Consider the following 27,899-nt stretch of genomic DNA (forward strand, 5'->3'; position numbering starts at 1 on the left):
ACTTTGCCCTGAATTATTGTTAAACTAGAGGAAAAAATAAAGCCAAAGCTTTTTTCATACAATTGGGAGTCAAAACATTTTTGACAAATGACCCAATCCACAAAACAAATGTCACAGGCCAAAACAACTGTAGGCTTTAAATTATTTATAGTGAATATGTTTAAAAAGTAACATATGCATTAAATGAAGATGCCAGATTTAGTGATTGGCAGGTTATAGATCAAGGTCAACTGACAATCTAGTTAGTTTAACAATCCTGTGCTCGGAATTTTCACTTTGGATAATAAACCTATTACGCTAGAGTTATTACGCTGGGTTATGTGCTGCTACTAATTAATGTGCTATGTCAATGGACTTGCTATTTAGAATTTGATTGTTACTCTTGACAGTGATTTTATATTGGCCATAACAGAGTTTTTGGCTTGTAATTCAATCATGTAGTGTTCAGTATGGTTTGCTTAAAGAGTTCTAAGCCCTCCCGAATTCTCTAAATAAAATGAACTGCACTTCACTGTGGAAAATAGACTGCAATAAAATATTCATTTTAACTTAGTAATACATTTTTTTCCCACAGTGCACAATGGTTTATTAACCTAATCAAAATCATACAGCCAAATGGATCAAGTGTGAAGATAACTACAGGACCTATTGATTCTGTTTGTTCATGGTACAGCACTTCAACTAGGAGTAATAAATTCTATTTTGAGACAGAGTCACAAACCTCATTCCATATCCTCATGGAAGTATTCAAAGCAAGAGGCATCTCATATGAGAGGAGAGGAGAGATGCAACTCACACCTACTGGATATGCATCTTAATTATCCTCAGTGAAAAATAAAATGTTGCGATTTATTTCTAAGAAAAACTACAGCTGCAATGATGTGGAGAAACAAGCAGCGTGAACAGATCACATGAACAAGCAAAAAGGTCCAATTGCATGTAATGGAAATATAAGCATATATTTTATTGGAAGACTACTTGTACTTTACCTCTAAATTGAAATAAAACAAAGTTCATATTCAGGGTTTTTCAAAACTCTGTGCTTACCCACTGAAAACCCTTCGCTTACGGGATTAAAACCAGCCCAATATATCTAACTTAACAAGAGGTCAGACACGAAGACCGAATAAAATAATCCATAATCAGTCAATGCATTAACAGTTGAAAGCCACTGTCTTATGCCAGGATATATCAATAACAGTGCAGTTTATTTTAATGAATGAGACAGAAGTTAAGACAATGGGTGCATTACCTTTAAACTTTAAGTCTACTTGGAAACCAGCATGAGTTAACAGCCAATAAAATATTCACTTCTGTTAACTGGAAAGGTGATCTTTCCGTTCCTGCATTCTTACTGAACTAAGAAAAGCAGAAGGAAGTTTGCGTAATTACAGATAAAGTATTTCAACCTACCAACTTGACGGGGTTTTTTTTTCCCAAGCTTAACGTGAAACCACAGTGGATTAAGGCTCAAGAGAGAGGGTTCTGTAAAACAAAGTTTTTCAAATCATTCAGTACATGAACTGAACACATACAGTTAAGCCAAGACAGTATATTTCATACAACAGAATTTTATAGATAATGGGAAAAGTTATATCTTTAAGTATTATTTCTGCAAGTCTAAAAATCCTGGCATAAAAATACTTTCCCTTACCTCTTATTCATTTGCACTGATGCAAATGTTATCTTTAGCCAACTTAAACTCTGCATTATAACAAATCAGAAATCTCTGACATCCTCGCAGAAAGGTTTATTTATTAACAGAGGTGGTTAATAATAAACTAGTCTAGAGTAGTATCCTTGTTAACTCTTAGGCAATAAACATGGATTCAAAATGAATCTTTGAATTTAAAAACATATTTCACATTTTTTCCCGTACTTTATGAGCATATAAATGAAGGTTAGATTTTGATGTACACAAATGGCTTCTTGCATTCCCATGTGTTGCTACAGTGTCTATACTTCTAGATTGTGAAATCCTTTGAGACATTCTGATATCTTGAAGAGTGCGTGATAAATACAAATTGTTTCTTTCAACTCAGATATAGTTTATATTTTAGCACCAAAGTCACACTGCAACATGCACTGGGTGTTGAAAACAACAAATTTCAGGGATATAAAGGACTGCGGTTCTTCTGGCTGATCCCAAAGGTCAATATTCTCAGCTAACACATCTTTTCAATTATCCAATAGTCTTTTTCCTACACAAACTGCCTCTACAGCCTTCCTGGCTGACCATTGTCTGCAAAAAGTCATTAGCCTGCATTTCAAATAATAGGCAGCAATCTAATAATTTTTAAAATTTATTTACGGGATGTGGGCATCACTGGCTAGGCCAGCATTTATTGCCCATTCTTAATTGCCCTCTAGAAGATGGTGGTGAGCTGCCTTCTTGAACAGCTGCAGTCCAGGTGGTGTAGGTACACCCACAGTACTGTTAGGGAGTTCCGTGATTTTGACCAGTGACAGTGAAGGAACAGCGATATATTTCCAAGTCAGGGTGGTGAGTGGCTTGGGGAGGAACTTCCAGGTGGTGGTGTTCCCATCTATTTGCTGCCCTTGTCCTCCTAGATGGTAGTGGTCGTGGGTTTGAAAGATGTGACCTAAGAAGCCTTGGTGAGTTCTTGCAGTGCATCTTGCAGATGGTACACACTGCTGCCGCTGTTCCTTGGTGGTGGGGAGTGATGGTAGTGCAATCAGAAAGCCTAGGCCATTACATCCAAGCTGTGCATGCAATTTCCTGCTCTTAATCTTGAGGTTGTGTTTCTTCCAGCTTTATAGCAATCTTTAGATACCAAGCAGGGTTCAATTCATCTATTCCCTTAAGAATCTGGAGTATCTGAATATTCCCCAAAGCACTGAGTTCTCTGCCTCTCCATATAAGCACATCATGTCTGTACCAGCTCTGAGCATTTTAACTTGTCACCAGAAATGCAGTGTGCATATATATGCACTTAAGTGGGCTAAATCAAACTGAGTCCAGCAAAGATTTCACAGCAACTGCAAGTTGATGTAGTTGCTTTATAAAATGAAAATGTCTAATGTTGCAGCAGAAGACCAAGACTACAAGAGCCCTTTATACCAAAATTACCAGTTTTAAGCTAATTGTCGGCTTAGGTGCAATGTTCAATATCTGATTATCCTTGCTATAATTTACAGTTAAACAGAATTATACACCATACTTCAGATGTGGCCATACCAGTGCCTTGGCCAGTACCAGGTTCACTAGATCTGTACTCTATTCTTTTGATGACTACAATGACATGTGCCACAGATCACAGCATATATCAACCCTTGAAGCTTCAAAAAAATCCTTCCAAAAATTGGGGTTGCCTTATACGGAGTATAAAACGCGTTTCACCAGTGATGATGTAGGTGGCTGCCATTTTGAATCACGAAAAAAACCAAACTAAAATAAATGTCACATTTTATGTAATGAAATAATTCTACAATTATAGTTTGAACCACAAACGTAATTTTAAAAAGTCAAATTAATGGTCTTCAGCATCCGACTTGACAAGTTCATCAAATTCATCCCAAGTCACTTTGGCTATGGCATCATCGTATTGATTCCACTCAATCAGATATGGTGCTTTCAGTTTCAGAATCATCCGCCTACAACAAATCATCTTCATCCATTTAATTGGGTATCCTACATTTTTTGTACATTCTGATGGTGGCTTGTGCATTAATAGCATCCCACAATTTGATTGCAAAACCATACAAAACATCAAGTGGAGCAGGATATATACTTCCACTCTTTGTAAACATTTTTTCTCCATCAACCATCCACCTATTCCATTCAGCGCAAACATGATCATTGAATGACTTGTTGAGGCACAAATCCAAAGGTTTAAGTATGAACGTTAGAGCCCCTGTATACCTGCAATTTGGCTGTTAGAACCCAGGTGCCTCTTAATCTCATCAATGATACTGGATATGAGCATGTCCCATTAAATAAGCTGTGTTCTTTGCCTAGGTTACCAAGACACCTATTCCACACATCCACAACTTCTCGCCATCCTCATCCTTGCAACTGTTGTCATGGACATGCACAACTTGATTTTTGACATGGTCTAAGTTTCAAAATTACCACAGGCTTTCATTTAGTTTCATTGGCAATGCAGGCAAGCACCACGAAACTTATGTCCTGTGGTTTTCACTATAACTGTTTTTTGAACCTTTTCACACCACAATTTGGTTGCTGGACATATGAAAATTCATGGGTGTTTCATCCATGTACCCATTATGTCACATCAGCAACTTGCGTTTTTACCACTGCCTGATGATGAATCACTGGAAGCTGGTAACTTTGGCATAAAGGTCTCTTGTAGTCTCATCGCGATCTTGGTCTTCTGCTGCAACATTAGACATTTTCATTTTATAAAGCAACTACATCAACTTGCAGTTGCTGTGAAATCTTTACTGGACTCAGTTTGATTTGGCCCACTTAAGTGCATATGTATGCACACTGCATTTCTGGTGACAAGTTAAAATGTTCAGAGCTGGTGCAGACATGGATGGGCCAAGCGGCCTCCTTCTACACTGTAACAATTCTGTAATTCTGTGATTCTGTAACCATTCTGACACTGAGGGCTCATTCCAATACATGTTGCTCAAGGTCAGGCCGGCGGCTGGTCCCCAGTCTCATGCTGTACTTGGTCTTGGGTATCTTCTTCAGGGTGGATTGCTCCTTCTTCCAGTTTTTCATTAACACTGAATTCCCAAAAAATTGGAACGTGGCCACAAGAAATTAGGGTAGGTGTAAAAAAGCTTAAATCAAAAAAGTAGGCTTTAAAAGATGCCTTAGAGAAGGAAAGGGAAGTAGTGGTTTAGGGAGGGAATTCCAGGGCTTAGGGCACGCAACAGGCCAGAATTAGAGGAATGCAGATATCAGATGGTCATGGGCAGGAAGAGACTAGAGATAGGAAGAGGCAAGGCCACAAAAGGGGTTTGAAAACAAGGATGAGAATTTTTAAAAGTGAGGAATTACTCATCCAGGGGCCAATGTAGGTCAGCAAGCACAGGAGTGATGGGTGAACAAGACTTGGGGAGAGTTAGAATACAAAGTCATCCAAAACTCTAATGCCCAAGTTTACAGGACAGTAGAACACTGTAGTCCAGCCAGAGGTGCACTGAAGTATTCAATTCTAGAGGCAACAAACTCATGGATGAAGGTTTCAGTAGCAAAGGAAGTGAATCACAAACAAGAGTTGGGTGACATTACAGAGCTGGAAGTAGGCAGTCTTGCTGATGATGTGATTGCGGTCAGAAATTCATCACAGAGCCCCCTATACATTCAAGATTGAACTAACTTTCCATAATACTACTGTGCAACACACTTGGTCCACCCACAAGTACCCACAAAAACTCTTAGTTAATTGATACACTCATTACCTTTGATTGGTTCACATGAAGTGTAACTAACCATTCATCAATCCACCTTCCAAACTATCCTAGTCATTTATTAGTTGGTCTTTCCCTTCCTCATTGATCATCTTGTCCTGCCCTAAGTTGGTATCATCTACAGTTTCAGGTTTGGTTTCCCCTCCCAGCTACAACTGACCACAATAAGTAATTGTAATAAGTGTTACCCCAGCACTGATTGCTGTGACAGCCCACTAGTGATTCCTTGCATTGTTGATGCAATTTACTTCAACTTTGCTTTCACTGGTTTAACAAACTTTCAATTCAGAAGCTTGCTTTCAATTCCCCATCTGCCTTTTAATTAATTTTAAAGTTGAATATCAAGAATCTTACTAAAACCAAAATATTTTGCATCCATAGAATGCTCAAAACCAAAAGTTCCTCAAAAAGAACATGCCACAAACCCACAATAATTTCCCCTTAGCTTTTTAATATATCTATCCAGTGACAAAGTCATTTCTGGTTTCATTGCTCACTTATTTAAATGTCCATGCATTAAGTATGTACAAGCTGTTGTCTTCCCTTCCCTTAACTTTTCATTACGTCTTCATCTACTTCCCCTCCCCCAATTTTAACTTTATTTAATGTGGAGAAATGGAATGCACAATTTTTCCAGTGCAGGAGGCTTCCATTCGGCCCATCGTGTCTGCACCAACTTTCCAAAAGAGCAATTCATTTAGTGCCATTCTCTGCTTTCTCCCTGTAACGCTGCAGGGTGTGGAGGGGGTGGTGGGATAACGGTCTGATTCCATTTTGAATGCTCCAATTGAGCCCGCCTCCACCACACTCTCAGGCAATGCATTCCAGACTATAACCATTCACTGCGCGAAAAGTTTTTCCTCATATCGCTTTTGCTTCTTTTGCCAACTACTTTGAATCTGCACCTTCCTGTTCTCAATCCTCACACAAGTGGGAACAGTTTCACCCCATCTACACTGTCTAGGACCCTCACAATTTTGAAAATCTTTATCAAATCCCTTCACATCCTCCGTCGCCCCAAGGAAAACAGTCCCAACTTCTCCAGTCTATCTCCATAACTGAAGTTCCTCATCCCTGGAATCATTCTCATGAATCTTTTCTGCACTCTGTTCAATGCCTTTGCATCCTTCCTAAAGCGCTGTGCCAAGAACTGGATGCAATACTCCAGTTGAGGCCGAACTAGTGTCTTATACAAGTTCAACATAACCTTCCTTGCTCTCGTACTGTAAGGTTCTTTTAATAGAACCTAGGATACAGTATGCATTATTAACTGCTCTCTCAAACTGTCCTGCCACCTCCCTTTAAAATTGTACCATTTATTTTATATTGTCTGTCCATGTTCTTCCTACCAAAATGCATCACTTCATATTTGTCCACATTGAACTTCACCTGCCACCTATCTGCCCATTCCATCAACCTACCTTCTTTTGAAGTTCTACACTATCCTCCTCACAGTTCACAAAGCTTCCAAGTTTTGCATCATCTGCAAATTTTGAAGTTGTGCCCCTACACCAAGGTCTAGGTCATTAATATACATCAAGAAATTAACTGCAAACCTTCCTCTGGCCTGAAAAAACATCCATTAACCACTACTGTTTCCTGTCACTCAGCCAATTTTGTGCCCACGTTGCTACTAGCTTTTTTATTCCATGAGCTATAACTTCTCAAGTCTGTTGTATGTATCAAATGTCTTTTGGAAGTCCACGTACACCACCAAATTAACAGCATCTCTCTCAATAACGCTCACTGTTACCACTTCAAAAAGCCTAGCAAGTTGATTAAACTCAATTTTCCCTTAAGAAATAATAGTTGGCTTTCCTTAATTACTCCACATTTGTCACGTGACTATTAACATCATCCAGGATTTGTTTGTAGAAGCATTCTACTACCGAAGTTAAACTGACTGGCCTGTAGTTACTGGGCCTTATATCTTTACACGCTTTTTTGAACATTCGCAATTCTTCAGTCCTCAGGAATCATCCCTGAGTCTAAGGAAGACTGAAAATTTATGGCCAGTGCCTCTGCCATTTCAACTCTCATTTGCAGCACAGAAGGAGGCCGTTAAGCCCATCATGTTCCCGCCGGTCAACAAAGATCTGACTACGCTAATCTCTTTTTCCAGCACTTGGCCTATAGCCCTGTAGGCTATGGCACTGCAAGTGAATATCTAAATACTTATTAAATGTTACGAGCTTCTGATTTAACCACCATTTCAGGCAGTGAGTTCTAGATTCCCACCACCCTCTGGGTGAAAAAATTTCAATTCCCTCAGTATCCTTGCATGCGTCTCTTCTGGCCTTATCAACTTTTAAGTACAGACAACCTACTGAATACCACCTCCTTTTCAATTTTAAACCTTTCCAGTATCTGAATTACCTCCTCTATCACCATGGCTTGGGTAACATTTTCTTCCTGGTAAATGCATGCAAAGTATTCATTTAATACTTCAAACTATGTCTTCTACCTTTTTTTTAATTCATTCACGGGATGTGGGCTTTGCTGGCTGGGCCAGCATTTTTGTGTCTAACACTCGTTGCCCTTGAGGTGGTGGTGATGAGCTGCCTTTTGAACCGCTGCAGTCCATTTGGTGTAGGTACACCCACAGTGCTGTAGGGAACGGAGTTTCAGGATTTTGACCCAGTGACAGTGAAGGAACGGCGATATATTTCCAAGTCAGGATGGTGAGTTACTTGGAGGGGAACCTCCAGGAGGTGGTGTTTCCATCTATTTGCTGCCCTTGCCCTTCTAGGTGGTAGTGGTTGCGGGTTTGGAAGGTGCTAAGGAGCCTTGTACATGGTACACACTGCTGCTACTGCGTGTCTGTGGTGGAGGGAGTGAATATTTGTGGGTGTGGTGCCAATCAAGCAGGCTGCTTTGTCCTGGACAGAGTCCAGCTTCTTGAATATTGTGCGAGCTGCTCTCATCCAGGGAAGTGGTGAGTATTCCATCACACTCCTGACTTGTGCCTTGTAGATGGTGGACAGACAATGGGTAGTCCGGAGGGGAGTTACTCATTGCACGATTCCTAGCCTCCGACCTGCTCTTGTAGCCACAATATTTATATGGCTAGTCCAGTTCAGTTTCTGGTCAATGGTAACCCCCAGGATGTTGATAGTGGGGGATTCAGTGATGGTGATGCCACTGAACATCAAGGGGCAATGGTTGGATTCTCTCCTGTTGGAGATGGTCATTGCCTGATACTTGTGTGGCGTGAATGTTATTTTCCGCTTGTCAGCCAAGCCTGGATGTTGTCCAGGTCTTGCTGCATTTGGACATGGACTACTTCTATGTGTAAATCCCCTTTATGGTCCCTAATGGGTCCTCCTACTCATTTTACGATTTATATGCCTATTGATGATTTTGTGATTCTCTCTTATGTTGGCTACCAGTCTCTTTTCATACTTCTTTGCTTCTTATTTGCTTTATCTCCCCTTTGGACCTTCTATATTCAACCTGGTTCTCTAATGCATTTCCTACCTGACATCTGTCATAACATTCTGCTTCTTCATCATAATTTCTGTGTTTTATCATCCAGGAAGCTCTGGATTGGTTTGCCCAATCTTTCCATTTCGAAGAAACACAGATATACTTGGACTGTGCTAAAACTCTCTCTTTGAAGATAGATCATTGTTGAGCTACCATTTTTCCTGCTAAACTTTGACTCCAATTTATTCCGCCCAGATCCATTCTTATTGCATTGACATTGCTTGAACTAAATAGCAACTTTTATTACAAACTGAAGGTGCATGGAAACATATATTTGCAATGTCTCGTTAGTATAATCAGTTAAAGTATAATAAGGGTTAAGTTGCAACAGTAGGAAACGGAACTTCCATTTATATAACTTGCATTTCAGGATATCCCAAAGTGTAAAAAAAATACTTTTGAATTGTTATCACTGTTCAAGCATTGAGTATATATTTTAGCAATTTCTGGAAGATTGACATTGACTTAGTAAAACTGTACAGTATATTTTTTGCGATTAACGGTCGTCAACATATTTTCAGGCAATATCTAGAAGCAACTTAAAGGAAGGCTGGACAGGCAAAGATGATACCAGGTTTTACAGTGCCGAGCTACAGAGACAGTCGAAGGAAATTAAATCAATTCTCAGTGGAGGAGAGGGTAAACAACCTTTTTTTTAAAATATGTAAAATGCCAAGGTTAAGTAACATGGATGCTCACACATGTACAAATAAAGAACACTGACAGGCATAAGTTAATTATAAGCCAGCAAACACAGTAACGAGTAAATAGTAACTCACTAGAACATATTTAAACAATAAATTTTCAATTTTGAGGAAACCTGGAAAATGGTCATGCTTTGTTCTATCTTTCGTTGTATTTCAAAACTATCAGACAGGCTTGAATGGTCTTTTTCTCCTTCACCTACCCTGATTTTCTTTCAATTGTCTTTGTGCCCTTGCTCTTACTGCAAGGTCAGCCCCTTTATAATACTCTGTACATTTTCTGCACTAAAATGGATGTGTTCAATACACTACCATTCTAAAACCAAAATCTGAAGCAAAAGATAGTTTGACTTTGAGGTTACGATTGCCACAAAATCCAATGATAGTGAATGGTTATTAGGTTTATGTACTGCAATAAACTGAAGGAAGCCCAATGTTTATTTCATAGATATTCAAATTCATATAATCATAGTTCGTTTCTACGAATGTGACTGTTAAAATGTCCTCATTACTAAACAACCATTCCACAGACAGAGGGGGAGGGGGGAGAGAGAGAGAGACAGAGAAAAAAGGAAGAAACTGGATAAAGTTAAAGGATATTATTCCACTGCTATAATTTAGTTATAAAAGAGTTAAATATTGCTAACATCTCCTGTAATATAGCTCTTGGTGAGTCAGAGGTTACCTAAGGATTGGAGGGTAGCACAGAACGGTTGCTCGGTTCCACTGAAAAGCTTTGGAATGACGTGCACAAAAGATACCTCAGAGGCAACTTTTTTTAAAAAAATGAAATCAGTTCCTGAAAAATAAAGTCTTTCTTGCACACTTCAGACAGATTTTTAAAATCAAGTAACAAATACATTTCTACACAAAAATGGAGCAACAGGTTTTTACTGCTGAACTTGGTTTATCTTCCCAGAATAAGGAAACAGGTAAACCAAGAAATTGCATCTTTCCTTCAAATACCTCTGCCACAGCAATTAGTGTTGCCAAGCCATTCTTCTCAAAAATACATCTAAAGTTAGGAATTTTCTTCGTCTAAAGATATCCAATAAACTAGAAAAGATGCTGAAGAATGAATGCACCAGAGGAAGACATAGCAAGTGGCCTCACCCGGAAAAACAATGTGGCAGGACAGTTAGTGAGCATCAACAAAATGGTCATGTTATCACCTGTGGAGCCATCCAGCACTATGCCTTCAGAGAAGTGAAGAAAGTATTCCGGATTCGAGGACAGTCCATGTGCACACGATTCATGAAAAGGCAAAACCGAGTTCTCCATCAGGAAACAAAAATTTCACAGCATCTGCCACATGAACTCAATAATAATAATCAATTCCACCATTTTGTCATTCGACATGCAGAGAAGAATGTGTATTGACTCATCTGTGTTGGAAATACGAATGGAATACCGATGAACTTCAACATGCCAGCAAACAAAACCAAGATTGGTGAAAAAAAATTGTCCTTTTGACTGGCTATGAGAAGACATGCTCACAGTGATTCCATCTTGTATGGTGGTGGGTGGTACAAATTAAAATCAATGGTGGTATTTAAGCGCAAAACTCTCCCTAAAGAGAAATCTCAAAGGTGTTGTCGTCCATGCTCATGAGAAATGCTGAATGAATGAAGGCTGTGGCAAGAAATAGATCAAAGGAGGGTGGAATTCAACACCAGGAGGTCGACGGAACGAAAAAGGTTCGTTCATCTGGGACATGTTCAAATCCCACCTTGTTGGCAATGCAATCTGTGATGAGATCTGCCACCACCGATGTGGCAGTTAATCCCATCAGTCTTAGAGCGTTGTTCAGCCCTTGGATGTACGCATAAATAAACTTCTCAAGGACAGTATCCAAAAGATGTTGATCAATTGGATGATAGATGAAAAACATTAATGGCAGAGATATGCGAGCGCCCTCACTAGCAACATTGTGTCAATGGGTCACATGTGGAAGGTACTTGATCCCAACATAGTCAAAATAACCATTTCTAAAACCTGGAATATCAAATTCACTCAACGGTACTAAGAACAATTATTTATTGAACGCTGATGTCCAATTTACTGATACTAGCGATGATGAAGGCAAGGATGATGTTATATAACCAGGGTACTGGGTTGAATTGTTTGGCAATTCAGATGGTGATCAGTGATTTTGAAGGATTTCAACATGAATTGTTGTAGTTAATTTGTTATAGTATATATTTATATTGTATTGGATGAAATGCTTGTAATGTCATGGCATAAAAAGGTCAATAATTAATATGGATGTATACAATTTGAAATATTAAATAAATACATGTTAGAAAATTAATTTAAATTCTTTAGCATTGTTTTATTTTTACTTTATTCTATTGTGACAGTCTATTTTTGGATTTCACTTGGATCCAAATCAAGCACGCATTACCCATGTCAAAGTCGAGCCCATGAGCTTTGTTCTAATAAAAAACTGATCTCAAAAATTTGAGTTTTACACAAGTATATGTATTTCCTCTGGTGATAGAACAAAGTTAAAATAAGAGCTAAGGCATTCAGCACTGAAATCAGGAGGCATTTCTCCCTCCCCACACGCAAAGGGTTGGAGGAATTTGGAACTCTCCTACCCCTTGAACTAAAAAAAACACAGGATTTAATGGGTATGGTTTAAAGGCGGATGAAAGTGTAATTTGCAGATCTGATTGAATGGTTAAACAGACAAGGGTGGTGGAAGTGAAACAATGATTTAGAAAGGAAATTGGACGGGCATTTGAAGGAAATAACCTTGCAGGGCTATCGGGACTGAGCAGGGGAATGGGACTAACTGGATTGCTCTGTGGGGAATCGGCACAGACTTGATGGGCCGAATGGTCTCCTTCTGTGCCGTATATGACTATGACTCTAAATGGGGTGCTGAACAGCCTATTTATGCTCCTATGTGCAATCAATACAAAGGCTTCCATATATCATAAATCTATTTCCAGTATTAGATCTTGAACTTAGTGGAGATAGCAACCAAAGAGATAGTGAAATATTTGAGTGAACTATTGGCTCACCTTGGCCCTTTTTCAAAAAACTATTCTGGACAACATTCACTCCTCAACAACATGCCACTAAAAACAGATTAATTCATTTTGTTGCTTGAGAAACTTTGTTGACCCAAAATTGGCCGTTGTGCCTGTTTACAAAAATAGTAACTGCATTTCATTGGCTATAGGGTGCTTTGGAATGACCTGAAGATGGGAAAGATTTGTTTGGAAATGTAAGACCTCTCTTTAGAGAGGTATAAATCTACTTAGAAAAGAATATATAAATGTTTCCACTTTTGAATGAGCAAAGATTTTCCTCTAACTACATAGTGGGAAGACTGAAGCCATTGCCTCTGTTCCTGCCACAAACTCCATTCCCCGAGCACAGTTTCCATTCCTTAATGTGGAAGACTGGCAGCATGGTGTTCTGTTTAACCTGATGAACTTCCAACCACATAACTGCACCATCACGAAGATCACCTCCATAACATTGCTTAGACTCCACCCATCTCAGCTGCTAGATCCTCATCTATGCCTTAGTTATTCTAGATTTGATTATTCAAACACCCTCCTATCCAGCCTCTTCCATTCTACCCTCTGTAGGCTTGAGCTCATTCAAAAAAATCTGCTGCCAAACTGTGCCCTAACTCATACTATGCCCTGTTCACACAGTGCCTCTGTGCTCAAGGACATAACTAGCTTCCAGTCATATCCCTCACTGGTTTTGCCTCTCCTTATCTCTGCAATCTCTTCCAGCCCCAAAACATTGAGCTATCTACACTCCTCTAATTTTGGCTTCATGAGCATGTCTGATTTTAATTGCTTCATCATTGGCACCTTTTCCCAGGAACATGTGATGTTAAACAGTGCTTTAGGGAAGTAAGTAGGGCACATTCATCTAAATCTCTGATTTAGACTGGCACTGCCTCATATCTATGGGGAAGAGCACTTCTTCTGAAACAAAATTTTGAATACAGACTTAGAAAAAATTAAAACCACAGTGAATGTACAAGAATGGTCATCATACAGATGCTATGCCCTGCTGTAGCTATTTGCATACAATTCTCAAACCAAATACAAAGACCAGTCACAGGATTTGTAGTTGGTTTCGGTTGCACAATTGCACAGAGCACCATCATCTTTGGGAGGACATGTACAAGTGTTGCAGCATTCTCATTTCCTCTCCTTTCAGGCTGATGATAATCATTTAGGTACTTCTTGAAAATGTTAAGCCAAAATATCATCTTTTCAATTTTAAAAGTGAACCCTCTTCCTACATGGACTTATAGAAACATAGAAAATAGGAGGAGTAGGCCATTCGGCCCTTCGAGCCTGCTCCACCATTCATTATGATCATGGCTGATCATCCAACTCAATAGCCTGCTCCCGCTTTCTCCCCATATCCTTTGATCCCTTTCCCCCCCAAGAGCTATATCTAATTCCTTCTTGAAAACATACAATGTTTTGGTCTCAATTCCTTTCTGTGGTAGCAAATTCCACAGGCTCACCCCTCTCTGGGTGAAGAAATTTCTCCTCATCTCATTATCAATTATGAGCAAGAATAGGAAAAGACTATTTGGCCAATTCAGGTTACTCCATCTAGAATCTACTTCAATGTTAAATATATATTTCATTCTACCTTCCCTATGTTTCATTAACAAGTCTGTATTGTTTTATACTCCTACTAGTCAAAAACTTGCCCACATTCACTTTTAAAAAGACTAGGAGATTCCATGTATATCAGCCTCTTGCATGTCCTTGAAATGACATCACTGGATTGTTTGATACATTCATCTATTTTAGTCAAGGTCTCAAATCAATTTACACTAGAAGGCAGTGGTGGTGGGATCAATGAATATCTTTAAGGCAGAGGCAGATTGATTCCCTTGCCTAAAAAGAACCTAAGGTTATCGGGGGTAGATGGGAATGTGGCATTAGAAATACAAACAGATCAGCCTTAATCTGTTGAATGGCAGAGCAGGCTTGAGGGGCCGAAAGGCCAACTTCTGCTTCTAGTTTGTATGTTTGTATAAGTCAGTCCAAGGGGCCTTGGTGATAAGTTCATGCAATATGCAATGTAAATTTGGACATAATGAAAACTGTTAAATTTGTATTTTTATTATTGCATAAAAACACATAACATGCCTCAATATGTCAAGCAACAAGTTTTCAAAATCAGAAATTATCTAAAACTAGGAAGTTAACTCAATATCTGACTACAAAAAAAATCAATGCAAATAATTTATAATTTCATTAAATCAAAAGTTATTACTACTAATCCAAAAGAAATCCCCAAGTGTTTTCCAGATTTTTAAAAAAATCAGTAGGGTTAAAATTGGCAAGCAGAATACTGTGGATGCTGGGAATCTGAAATAGGAACAGAAATGCTTGAATACTCAGCAGATCATGCACCATCTGATGAAAGGTCATCAACCTGAAACATTAATTCTGTTTCTCTCTCCACAGTTGCTGCCTAGGCTGCTAAATCCAACATTTTCTGGGATTGAAATTGAGTTCCTTAAAAATTCAGGTAAGTTCAAAGAAAATCAGTAAATAAAACTATTCTGATTTTGACTACTGCTAAAACCCACCATAAGTAATAAGGAACTAAAATCTAGAGCCATGCTGAACAACCCACAATTAATTACACATCTAAAGAACACTGCTTTTTTATGGATCACCATCAAGGTATCACTTATTACATTTAATTTAAAAAAACTAACAATCCTATGCTTACCATTGTAACTCCAGCCATCTACCTAACATTATGAGGGGGTAATAAAAATTACTGGAAAGTATGCACAAATCTGCAATCGTATTTTAAGTAAATAATGCCTTGATGGACAAATTAATTCAGTCTTTGATTAATTACTTCAGTCTTTTTAGTCTGCAGGGGTTAACTGTGCTAACTGACAATATGCTGCTGCCCTTGCTCCATACCCAACTAGAAATGAAAGACTGATTTTTGCTGCAGTACGAAAAATGTAGTCTTCACAATAGTGCTTAGAAGTGATCAACTCACGTTCAGTAAAAATCCAAATTGCAGTCTCTCGATTCCTGCTCCAAAGACTTGTGTGCATATTGTTAAACCCAGAAAGGCACGTACAGGAGTGTGTGCTAATATCATGTAAAATGCATGCGGTACTAACAGCTGATTTCAGAATTTTTCCTCCTAGTATTCAGTATAATATTTTTTGTTAAAATAACTCACCACCCAAAAGAATCCAGGAATTTAGCAGTCACCATTAGTGAAAAGCAATGTTAATGCTGCTTAAGTAAATAAACCGACTCAAACAGGCTAGGTCATAGATTGCAACTTACAGAAAGAATATGCGCTTAAATCATCATTCAATGTGTCCGCAAGGCTATTTATGGCCAAAGACTTACTCCTTAAAGCAATTACTGTTGTTATACAGGCAGACGTGGCAACCAATTAGCACAAAGCAAGAAAAATAGCTGGCATTTATATAGCTCCTTTCAGTATCTCAGATGTTCACAAGTATCTTACAGCCGAAAAATAACTTTTGAATTGAAGTTACTGTTGTAATGTCGGGAAGCACACAACAGTGAAGTAAATGATGAATTAGACAGTTTTAGTCCTGTTGGTTTGAGGAATAAATATTGCCCCGACAGGACCTCGGTCCAGTATTCTATCTAAAAATGGAACTGCCAACACCACAGCACTCTTTCACCTGTATACTGAAATATCAGTCTAAATGATAAATTTCAGTCTTGATGGTAAATTTAAATAGGTAATAGGGTTTGCTCAGTGTCAACTTTGGGTCAGAGGTGACTGCTTCAAACTGTATAGAAGCATCTACTAGTGCAAATACATAGATCTTTGAAGAATTGATAGAACAATAAGGGGAATAGGGTTAATGTTATATTAGTGTAGGAACAGTGAATTCAAATGTGAAGAGAGGGTGGGCAATCTGCACAAGATATTTGTTAGGTCTTAGTTTAAGTACTATATGCAAATATTCAATAGCTCACTGCTTTATTAGTATTAGGTTTAACAACATGCTTCACTCCCACACTCAGAAAAAGACTCCACAAGTGTGACATTTCATTCAGTTCCCAGACCAGCCTCTGTCGCCACCATCACACCCCACACTACCCTATATTGTCTCTCTGAGGCATGAAATTTGCGATGAAAAGTTAGTCTTTATTTACTTATTAAAAAATAAATGCATGTTATCCCATAAAGATCTACTGCTCTAAGCCTTTTACTAAGGATAAGCTGCAGTCCCTCTTCTTAATTTAGAGAGAGTTAAGTACCAATTTTTTGCACTTGTCATTATTTACATTGTGTAATTTGGATAATTTTATTGCTAATTTAAAGCTTTCAGTGCAAAAACTAACTTTGAATTACCATGAATACATAGCAAGGGCTGGATACAGTCTATGTACAAATTTGAAAACTAAATTTCAGCAATCCTTTGGAATAACTTTTCAGAAAATAAAGCTTAATTGCTGTAATAGGTTTGCCAGTAACTTAAACTAAAAGTAGTACACTCAAATGTTCCAGGATGACAGCGCTGGTTTTAGTGTTAATCTTCATAATATGATGGCATTATCCACCAAGGAATATCTAATGGATCTCCACGATTGTTACACCTGACTGCATTTGATGGGCAGATTTCAATTCAATAAGTCAGTTACAATCAAAAAGAAACCAAACAAATAAGACATTGCAGAACATCACTTCACAAAAAAATAAGGTACAGAATGTTCATTACTGAATGTAATGCTTTATTTATTACAAGAATCTGCTGACCAGTGTAGTCATCTACAGACTTAGCCAAAAATAATAATAATTTCTAGCTGCAGGATGTGTAGCAAGAATTTCTCCATGTACCAGATCTACAGATGGATGGAAACAACTTGTGTTTACATAGTACCTTTACCAAAGTAAAAGCGGCCCAAAGCATTTCAGAGGAGCATAACTAAATAAAATTTGACATTGATTTGCATAAGGATAAATTAGGACTGGTGATCAAGAGACTAGTGATCAAAAAGGTAGGTGCAGGTGTTAAGGAGTGTTTTAAAAAGATAAGAGAGAGATTGAGAAGCAGGGAGGTTTAGGGAGCGAACTCCATAGCTTAGGGCCTACACAGTTACAAGTGCAGCAGCCAGTCAGGACAGCACTAGAATTGTAGAGTCTGGAGTATTGAAGGTGTGGATGAACATAAATATAAATCTGATGCCAATTTAAAAAAAAATACCTACACACATTGACGCATAAAACATGGGCAACTTTTGGAAAGTGGAATTTGTGAAAGATTGAGTGTGAGGGGACACTAGAAGAAAATACAGTTTATAGATGGCAAAAGCACATACAAATGTTTCAGTGGCAGAAGTAAAGGCATGGGTGCAGATGGTGGTTACAGAAGTTACAGATGGTGGTTGAATACAATTCTGCTAACGGCCCACAGCGCCTCAGTTTTGAATCGCTAGACCTGTTTTGAATCTAGCCCATTTAGCATGGTGGTAGTGTCACACAACACAATGGACAGTATCCACAGTGTGAAGACTGGACTTCATCGCCACAAGGACTGTGCAGTGGTATTCCTACCAATACTGTCACTGAAGAGGTGGATTGTGAGGGTGAAGTCATGTAGGTTTTTTCCTCATTTGTTTCTCTCACCACTTGCTCAGTATGGCAGGTATGATCTTTAGGACTCAGCCAACTCGGTCAGTCGTGATCATGGGCATTGAAGTCCCCCATGCAGTGTACATTCTGTGCCACTGATACCTTGAGTGCTTCTGCCAAGTCATGATTAACATGGAGGAGTACTAGTTCATCATCCATTTCCTTTCCCATGTTTGGCCTGATGCCATGAGGCTTTGTGGGATCCGGAATCAATGTTAAGGACTCCCAGGGCAACTGCCTCCTGACTGTATAGCACTGTCATGCCATCTCTGCTGGATCTGGCCTACCAGTAGAACAGGATATATCCAGGGCTGGTGATGAATGCATCTGGGACACTGGCTGTAAGATGGTTCAGTGTGCATGACTAGTCTGTGGGGCAGTTTTCCCACTATTGCCCCTAGATGTTAGTAAGGAAGGCTTTGAAGGATCGACTGGGCTTGATGTGCCATGGTTGTTTCCAGTAGTTAGGTTGTTACTGTGTGGTTCATCTGGCCTTATTCCTTTTTAAAACTTTTCTATAGCTGTCAGATACAACCAAGCGGCTTGCTAGGCCATTTCAGAGGGAATTAAGAGTCAACCACATTGTGTGGATCTGGAGTCACATGCAGGCCAGGTCAGGTAGGTCAGCAGATTTCCTTCACTGAAAGACATTAGATTAGAAATACAAGAATGAAAATAAACACTTGTATGATACTGGAGATTTCAAAGTAGAGCCTTTTTTTGGTAATTAAACTGGTCTGGATACTAAAGTAATTCTTCAGCTTTTATACATAATGACAAATAGAAACATTAATATGAGAAAAATACAACCAACGTAACTATACTTTTGTTTACAAAGCATCTTTAACATGACAGACATTCCAAGAAGCTTAATGAAAACAGAAATAGAAAAAGAAATTAGAATGCTCAGCTGAAGTTTTAAAAAGGTGAAAGAAACAGAGATGTTTCAGAAGAGAATTTCCGAGTCCGACTAAAACATCTGAAATTTTCCCAACCAATGTTAGTGCAAACAAAGGAAGAGGCAGAAAATGTGCTGGAATCAGAGGAACTGATTATGGGTGTGGGGATTCAAGACTGGGAAACACGAGAGAGGAAGAATGGAGTGAGGCCAGAGAAAGCTTTAAAGAAGGTTTGAAAATTCAATGTGCCGGTTGATGGGATACCAGTAGAGGTCACCAAGAATAGGGATGTTAGGCAAACAAAACAAGTGGCAGGCAGCTGTTTTTTTTTGGCTTTATGCATTATTAGCAAGTGCACCTCAAAATAAATTGGAGATGATATGACTATGTTATCCATATAGAAAACAAGACAGAAACATGTAAGAATTTGCATTTTTGTCACATTAGCCATTATAATGTTATTTTCAAGTAAATACTGTGTAATAATTGTCTGGAAGCAAGTACAAGGGGGATTCAACTGAACATTTGACTGAATTGCTGCCAGACATTTGTTATTCTTCATATTTTGCCATGTTATGTTAATGATTGCCCATTTTGTGCAGTGAACAGCAGAAACAATTTGATGCAAGGAAAATGAGAACAGAAAAGTATACTATAGGATGATATACACCTACAGTTTTTATATGACTGTTACCTTTTTTGGGAAAAGGGAAAGATTACAGGAAATACTCAAAATGAAGGTTAAAAAAAGCATTTTTAAAGAAAATAACATTTGATGTCAGGATACGGACCATCAGCAAGGCACATTTATTGCCTATCCCCATTGGCTTCAAGGCATCATTCTAATAAGAAAGTGGTAGTAAGCCTTTTACTATGACTTCATGATTGTTTGTACAATTGAATATCTCAACAGAACTTGGCTTCTTAGATAGGAAAATTGATCTTTCCTACTTAGTCTGAGAAGCTTTACTTCTATTTATTTCCAGTTCTCAGCAAAGGACAATCTAATAAAATTGCCACACTTCCTTGTGATCTGTAGATGAGTAATTCTGAAACTAATGCCTTTCGACATTTCTTGCAACACACAAAAACAAAACCTCTCGGGCTGGGAGAGCAGGTTATAAACAAATACGAATTAGAGTTTCAGGTATCAAGACTGGGTAACTTAGTACCTCTTCAAAAGAGAATATTTAGTTTGAATAAAAATCAACTGCTGCAACTGAAAATTTCAGCCCGTAACAAATGAAAATCTACAATTCATAACAGATGTAGATTGTGACCACCAAAACTTCTACTGAAGTCAGCACAAATTAATAAGGCTATTCCAGCAAACACATTTTTACTATCACTATTTAAGTTAAAATATTTTTTTTTCTCTACCAAAGAAGGAATCCTAATTCGAAGAACACAACTCAAAAGCTAACTTTGGTGCACAACCATGACAACTCACAATGGCCTCAAGTTTCAACAGGGTGCTCCCAATCTCATGCCATATCTTCTTCAGGCTTCTGCCAACTTACGATCAGAGAACCACCATGGAAATTAGGATTCCTTGTATAGTAGAAAAAAAATAATTTTTATTTTAACTTAAATAATGATAGTAAAAATGTGTATTTTGGAATAGCCTTATTAATTTGTGCTAGTTACCAAGAGCAGCAATATAGATTTATATAGTTTTCTTTGCAGGCAGGTATTTGCCTCAAAGTATTTAACTGCAAGGCAGCAAAATAGTGAGTGCTGAGCAAAAGAGAAAAAGAAAAAAGTGCAAAAAATAAAAGGATTAGGAGGGAGAATGAATGACAAAGCAAAATGGCATATTAGAAGCAGTTTTTAAAATGCAGGAGTGAGGTGAAAAGCGAACTGGAGAAAGGAGATCCAGAAATATAGGAGCATAATGGTTAAAGGAGGAGCCACAAACAATTAAATGAAGGAAACACGGGTCAAGCAAAAGTTCAGTGTCAGAGCAGCAAAGCATGCATGGAGGGGGTCAATAAGATCAACCTCTTGTTGACTGAAACTAATGACACAGGAATCTCTGGCTCTCTCTCTACACCTTCCCTTCCCCATAAACCTATAGACTGTGATAAAATTATGGGCTATTATTACACTGATGTTTCAATATAACAGGCTATTATTACACTGATGTTTCAATATAACTGCTTGCAGCTGTGATATTAAAAATGCTCAGTGGTTCCTTGAGCACAGTTACAAATTTCTACTGTAAATGAACCCCTCTTCCTTACAAGCAGGAGTTTACTTTTAATCACAAGATATCAACTCATATGATCCAAGGGTTGTAATAATGAAAATCCCTGGTTCTGAAACTGGATACTGCCACCTTCCACACAGAAATCATGTATTTCAAAAAGTGAAAGAATGAACACATTACATGACATGAGGCAATTTGTAAAACAACAGATCAATTTATTTTACATGTGGCATGTAAATGAGGATGGTAGTGTTTAGTTAGATTTAATTGATCTTGTAATGCTCTTCTTGACTTAACACGTCACACTGTTAGGGAAATAAATATACATTTTTGATGAGTAGCTCCTCTAAAAATGGTTAGCAATATGCCTAACTGGGGAACTCTTTCTTGGTTCTCACTTTTCATTGATTTGCTCCAGCTGTCAGCAGGGCAGCAAATCAAAGGGACAGCTGCTGACATGCCCCCAACATTCTGTGCCTGGTGATTGGTAAGTTGAGCTGTCAGTTCAACTAGCTATTACCTACTTACCTTGCTTAGACCCTGCTGCGCTCAACTGAAGCCATTCCAACATGTTACATACAATTTCCTTTCTGGATATATTAATGAACTTCACTATCTCAAATAGATGCAAATGAGAAATATCATCTTGTTTTGACTGGATCTCATATGCATCCCCAGAATGTGTGTTCTGAAGATTTACTCTCTTGCAAGCTAGATAAAACTTCAAAAATTATCCTGTATTCCCTACATAATAGTTAATAATCCCCAAATACAAGCTAGATGTTGAGAGCGTATTCTTCCACACACAGTAAATATTAAAATTGGAACCACTGGCAACAGATTGTGCACTTATTTAAGCACATATAAGCAGAGCTCTCTCCTCTACAGAAGAATTCCAGCTGGCATTAGACAGAATAGGATAGACATTGTTTAGCTGGAACCTGTTCTGCAGCTACCAATGGCAGTATGGCTCATGTTACCACATTCACTTCAAGAAAGGAGGCTGTGGGTTCAAGTCCCACGCCAAGATTCCTTTGATCCCTCAATGAGCACCCCATCATCTTATGCACAAACTGGCAACTACATATGCTTACAAAACCAATGTGACTACACTTCAAAAGTAATGCATTGGCTATGAAATGTTTCAATAAATCCAAACAACATGAAATAAAGTTTTCTATACCAGACTTCATAAGCTGACATTTACTTTTTACACAGGGCTGATGTAAAACAATTTTTTTTGAAAAAAAGTACATCATCTGCCCTAACAACTGGAGCAAGCAAGGAGGGATAGCATAGTTAGGGTCGATCATGGACAAAATAGGAAGGTAGAACAGGGGAAGAGAATGGTGAGAAGGGTGGGAGGAAGAGTGGAAAAGGGGGAGAAACACCAGCTTTATCTTCAACATTTTGGCCACTGACATACTGACCTAGAAGTTGCCATTGTTAACGATGACAAAACTGTCAGCATTCACCATTGCTTTTAGAAACCATGAATTTTTAATTTGGTTTTTAAAGTTTGATACTTCAGCTTCCACCTTAATCCCATGTGTACATCCTCATCTTTATTTTGCTTTCCGCAAGATGAATTATCAAGCCTGTTTTCGCTTCCTGCATTGCTGTGTGCGAGAATTCTTCAATATGATCACCTGCCTTCTACCTGCTGCCAGATGCCACTGATAGCAACAAATTCAAAGTTACATCAAAAAAGACGACAACACTACTTTAGAGGCTTTAAAACCTTTTTGAACAGCTTTATTAGAAGATCAGCAGTCAGCAGTGTCGCTGACCACAAAATCCAAGCCCAAAAATCTAGTACTCTGTAAACCCTGTTTTTAAAGCAGAAAATATTGATTTCATACCTGGGGCAGTGTATATAATTGAAATTTGGTACCATTGTAGAAAAGTTTCATTCATGAAGTGCAACTTGAATCCAGCAAAAGTATTGGCAAACCTACAATAAAATTAAGATAGGATTTGAGTTTCAATCATTTCAGAGACATGTTGACTGATAATTCAAATTCAGATTACAATACCACCAAAATGCTTCCTCTATTTTGTTCCCCTGTGGCACATGACTCATTACATCCTGTCAACCATAAAAAACCCATTTATGCCTACTCCCTGCTTCCTGTTAGCTAGCCAATATTCTATCCATGCCAATATTTTACCCCCTACACCATGAGCTTTTATTTTTTTCAATAACCTCTGATGTGGCACTTTATCAAATGCATTCTGGAAATCTTAGTTACAGCAAATCCATCGGTTCCCCTTTATCCACAGCACATGTTACTTCTTCAAAGAAGTCCAATAAGTTGGTTAAACATGATTTCCCTTTCACAAAACAATGCTGACTCTGCCTGATTGCCTTGAATTTTTCTAAGTGCCCTGCTGTAATGTCTTTAAGTATAGCTTCTGAACCTTCCTAGCTTCTCAGATGTGTGAAAATATCAGGTGAAAATTCACAACTAAAAAAATCACCTGCTGCTGAGGGTGAAATAATCTATCCAATTCATACAGAACAGATATGAAAATATCAACAGGTGACCCTGTTAATTCTACATCGTGCACTTATCTAATGTCTTTAATATAGTAAAACTTCCCAATGTCTTACAGGGTCATCAAACAAAATCTGATACAGAGCAACACAAGGTGACCATAAGTTCATCAAAGAGGTAGGAAACAGCATCTTAAGAGGAGGAAATAGGATTAAAAGACAGAAAGGAAGGAGGAATTTTTTTATGGAGGGAATTCCTAGAAGCTGAAGAGTTGGTATTGAAAACCATGAAAGGCTTCAAGAAGTAATAAATACATTGATTAGTTAAGGGGATATAGCATTATTTATTCTAAAATCGTATTAAGGAAACTGGTGGACAATTTGGAAAAGGTTAGCTAGATAGGCCAATGGGCATTTTGGCAGATACAACTAAGACCAATCTTACAAACTGGCTCTGCAGTCCACTCAGCATACATCTCATCAATCTCAGCCATAAAGTCCTTTTAAACTGTCTTCCTCATGAAGAATTCCAGCTCCTCCTCTTCTAGAATTTACCCAGATCCCTAGCCGGCAATAGCGCACAACCGAGTTCCACAGGTATGGTCTTCACCAAAAATGACACAAAACTGCAGAGTCCCCTCAACTTTGCTTATGATGGTCTGGATAGTGCAAATTCACCAATGTTATCTTCAAGTAGCAGAAACAGCTCCAGCAACTGCATACTTGTCTATTCTCAGCTTCTGGATCTAGCCTGTCTTCTTCAACCTGCCTGTACTGCACGACTGGAATCATCATTTGAGTGCTGATGACCATGTCCTTTTATAGGTTTCACCTAGTTTTAGTCGCTCTAGAAGTTTTAGATTCCATTCTTAGTTTCAGTCTTAGTTCCTTAGAAACTGGGAGAGCGAGCTCCCTTTCTCGGTTTCTCTTTTCAATTTGGGCCTGTCTCAAAAAAATACAAGCTTTGAAACCTCAGATTCCATCACACTAGATTCAAGACAAAGTAGAGAGTCAGAATAAAGGGTAGTTATTCAGAGTACCAGAAGGTGGTAAGTGGTGTTCCACAAGGATCAGTTCTGGGTCCATTGTTGTTCACAATTTACATTAACAATTTGGATTTTGGAATCAAAACATTTCTAAATTTGTGGACGACATCAAAATGGGGTGGTTAGTTAATACTGAGGAGGGCTGCAAAAAATTAATGGGAAGACCGGGAAGACATTAATAAACTTGCAGAATGGGCAAGTAATTGGCAAATGAAGTTTAACAAAGATAAATGTGTAGTCAGTCATTCATTTTGGTAGGACGAATAGGGAGGTCAGTAATCACTTGGAAGGTGCAAATTTAGGTGGGAAGAGGAACAAAGCGATCTCAGGATACAAATACTCTAATCACTACAGAATAGGAAAGCAATGGATAAAAGCAAACCAAGCAGTTTGCTTTATTTCTAGTGGGATAGGAATGAAAAATAGGGAAGTTAGGCTAAACCTGTATTGAACCCTGATTAGGCCACACAGAGTAATTTGATCCCCATATTATAAAAAGGATATGGGGGGCACTGAAAAGAGTGCAGAGAAGATTTACAAGGAAGATACCATGTACGTCTGGGTATACGTATCAGGAAAAGGTTGACAGGCTGGGTCTCTCTTCTCTTCCAAAAAGGCTAGGGGGTAACACAGTAGAGATCTTAAAAATGATCAAAGGTTTTGATAGAGTAGACACAGAAGGAATGATTCTACACACGGGGAAGAACATAACTAGAGATTATCAACATAAGATAGTCACCAAAAAATCCAATAGGGAATTCAGAAGAAACTTCTTTACTCAGAGAGTGGTGTAAATGTGGAACTCACAACCACAGAGATAGAAGCAATTAAGGGAAAGTTAGACAAGCATACGAGGGAGAATGGAATAGAAGGTTATGCTGGTAGATTTAGAGGACGAAAGATAGGAGAGTGCAGCATAAACCGTTGGGCCAAATAGCCTGGTTCTGAGCTGTATATCTTATGTTACACGGCCTAACATGATTGTGCGTGAATGAGACACCTTTGAGATTGGAAGTATTGCATATGTGCCCCTTCCTCTTCATGCCACTGTGTAATTTGACAGTCAGTCAGAAATTAAAAAGATGGGGAGGCAGAAACATCAATTTTCACACATATTAGTGTTAAACATCAAATTTAGACAACGCCAGATCGCCCAGCTTCTCACCTCATTTCATATATAGATTGGAGTTATACTCCATCTGGTGCAACAACAAAACCTCCTAAACAGTCCAGCACATTACTTGCCACAGTGCAGTAAGAGTCTAATTGTTGGCTCCCTCCCAAATTATACCGCCTTTTTTTTGCATCAGTACACACTCTAAACCACTTTCCACTGGTATAGAAGTGTCTATTAACCCCAGCACAGTTTCCACTGTTTCAAAATAATGGCAGTGAAATATTCAGTTCACTACATGATAGTAAAACTATATATATATTTTTTAGATATCGGTCCACCTTCAAAGGTTTTGAAAATCAAGAAAAACACCAGTAATGAAATATGATACAACCCAAACAATGGAAGTAGCTAAATCTGTGGTACCCTTTTTAAAATTCACTATGTGCAGCTTCTGTTTTCAAACAATTTTAATCCCAACAAGAACGGAAGAGAACTTGATGCTGACTGAAACAGGGCAGGTGTAACTCTTTCGAGTACAAACCCATTTCCATCTGTTTCAGATGAAGTTACATTGTTTCAAAGTTTGCCATTGTGAGATTTGAACTCTTGATAATCTTTTAAATTAAACCAAATCAACAAAATTGGGATAAATCAGGCACAGCCCCTAATTCAGGTCAGCTGTAAAACCAAGGACAAAAATTTAAAGGAACCTTACAAACTTTGAATCAAAATGTGATTAAAGGGGTCAACAAAACACCCCAGTCCCCGTGGTGCCCACCGAGCACGGAAGGCCTCGAGCGTGTCAGCAGACACCGCGTGCTCCCTCTCCAGGGACATCCGGCAGCGAATGTAGCCACGGAAGAGGGACAAACAATCGGGCGGGACTCCCCCGTCGATCGCCCGCTGCCTGGACCTGTTAATGGCCAACTTGGCCAGGCCCAGGAGAAGGTTCACGAGGAGGTCCTCCTCCTTCCCGACCCCCTTCCGCACCGGGTGCCCATAGATCAGGAGCGTGGGGCTGAAGTGCAAACAAAACATCAATAAAAGGTTTTTCAAATAACTAAAAAGGGAGTGCAGCCTACAACACCCTATGTATACATGGTCCATGGACTCCACAAGACCACAAAAAGGGCACGTGTCCTGAGAGTCCGTGAACCTATGCATCCTCTTATTATACGGGACTGCTGCATGCAACACCCTCCAACCCAGGTCCCCGATAGAAAGGGGAGGACACCTCCGTAGAGGGCCTCCCATCGGTTAAAGTAACTGTTTCGAGTACAAACTCGTTTCCATCTGTTTCAGATGAAGTTACATTGTTTCATAGTTTGCCATTGTGAGATTTGAACTCTTGATGATTTTCTTTGGCAGCCCAGAATAGGAGGACAGGTTGGAATTTGGTTTGAGGGTTTTTGTGTAACTCTTTCGAGTACAAACCCGTTTCCATCTGTTTCAGATGAAGTTACATTGTTTCATAGATTGCCATTGTGAGATTTGAACTCTTGATACTCTTTTGAGTAAACCTGTTTCCATCTGTTTCAGATGAAGTTACATTGTTTCATAGTTTGCCATTGTGAGATTTGAACTCTTGATCTGGGGGTTACAAACCCAGTACCATAACCACTTGGCTATTTAGGCCAAGCACCACCAATCTGTAACTCTTTCGAGTACAAACCTATTTCCATCTGTTTCAGATGAAGTTACATTGTTTCATAGTTTGTCATTATGAAATTTGAACTCTTGATCTTAGGGTTACAAACCCAGTACCATAACCACTTGGCTATTTAGGCCAAGCAGGACAGGTGTAAATGCACAGGAGCATAGCAATTAATTTATATCATCCAAAATTAAAACCACCTGCTGCCTACAGAATTGCCAATCAT

At 38.7% G+C, this 27,899-nt stretch overlaps 1 protein-coding gene across 11 annotated transcripts in view; it reads right to left on the bottom strand.

Annotated features, from left to right (window-relative positions):
- Positions 1 to 27,899, bottom strand: part of sgms1b (sphingomyelin synthase 1b) — a 119,175-nt gene that overhangs the window by 66,244 nt on the left and 25,032 nt on the right. For 6 of the 11 annotated variants that reach the window (XM_041209155.1, XM_041209148.1, XM_041209149.1 and 3 more), the window contains exons 2-3: positions 23,222 to 23,313; positions 1,414 to 1,485 (exon numbers count right to left, since the gene is read on the bottom strand). The gene's annotated coding sequence lies outside the window, so the exon portion shown is untranslated. Of the gene's footprint in view, positions 1 to 1,413; positions 1,486 to 10,768; positions 10,876 to 23,221; positions 23,314 to 27,899 lie in introns of those variants that run through there. The other 5 variants (XM_041209150.1, XM_041209154.1, XM_041209151.1 and 2 more) reach the window with 2 other exon arrangements.

The sequence above is a fragment of the Carcharodon carcharias genome, chromosome 17, assembly GCF_017639515.1.
Source record: "Carcharodon carcharias isolate sCarCar2 chromosome 17, sCarCar2.pri, whole genome shotgun sequence".
Lineage (NCBI taxonomy): Eukaryota > Metazoa > Chordata > Chondrichthyes > Lamniformes > Lamnidae > Carcharodon > Carcharodon carcharias.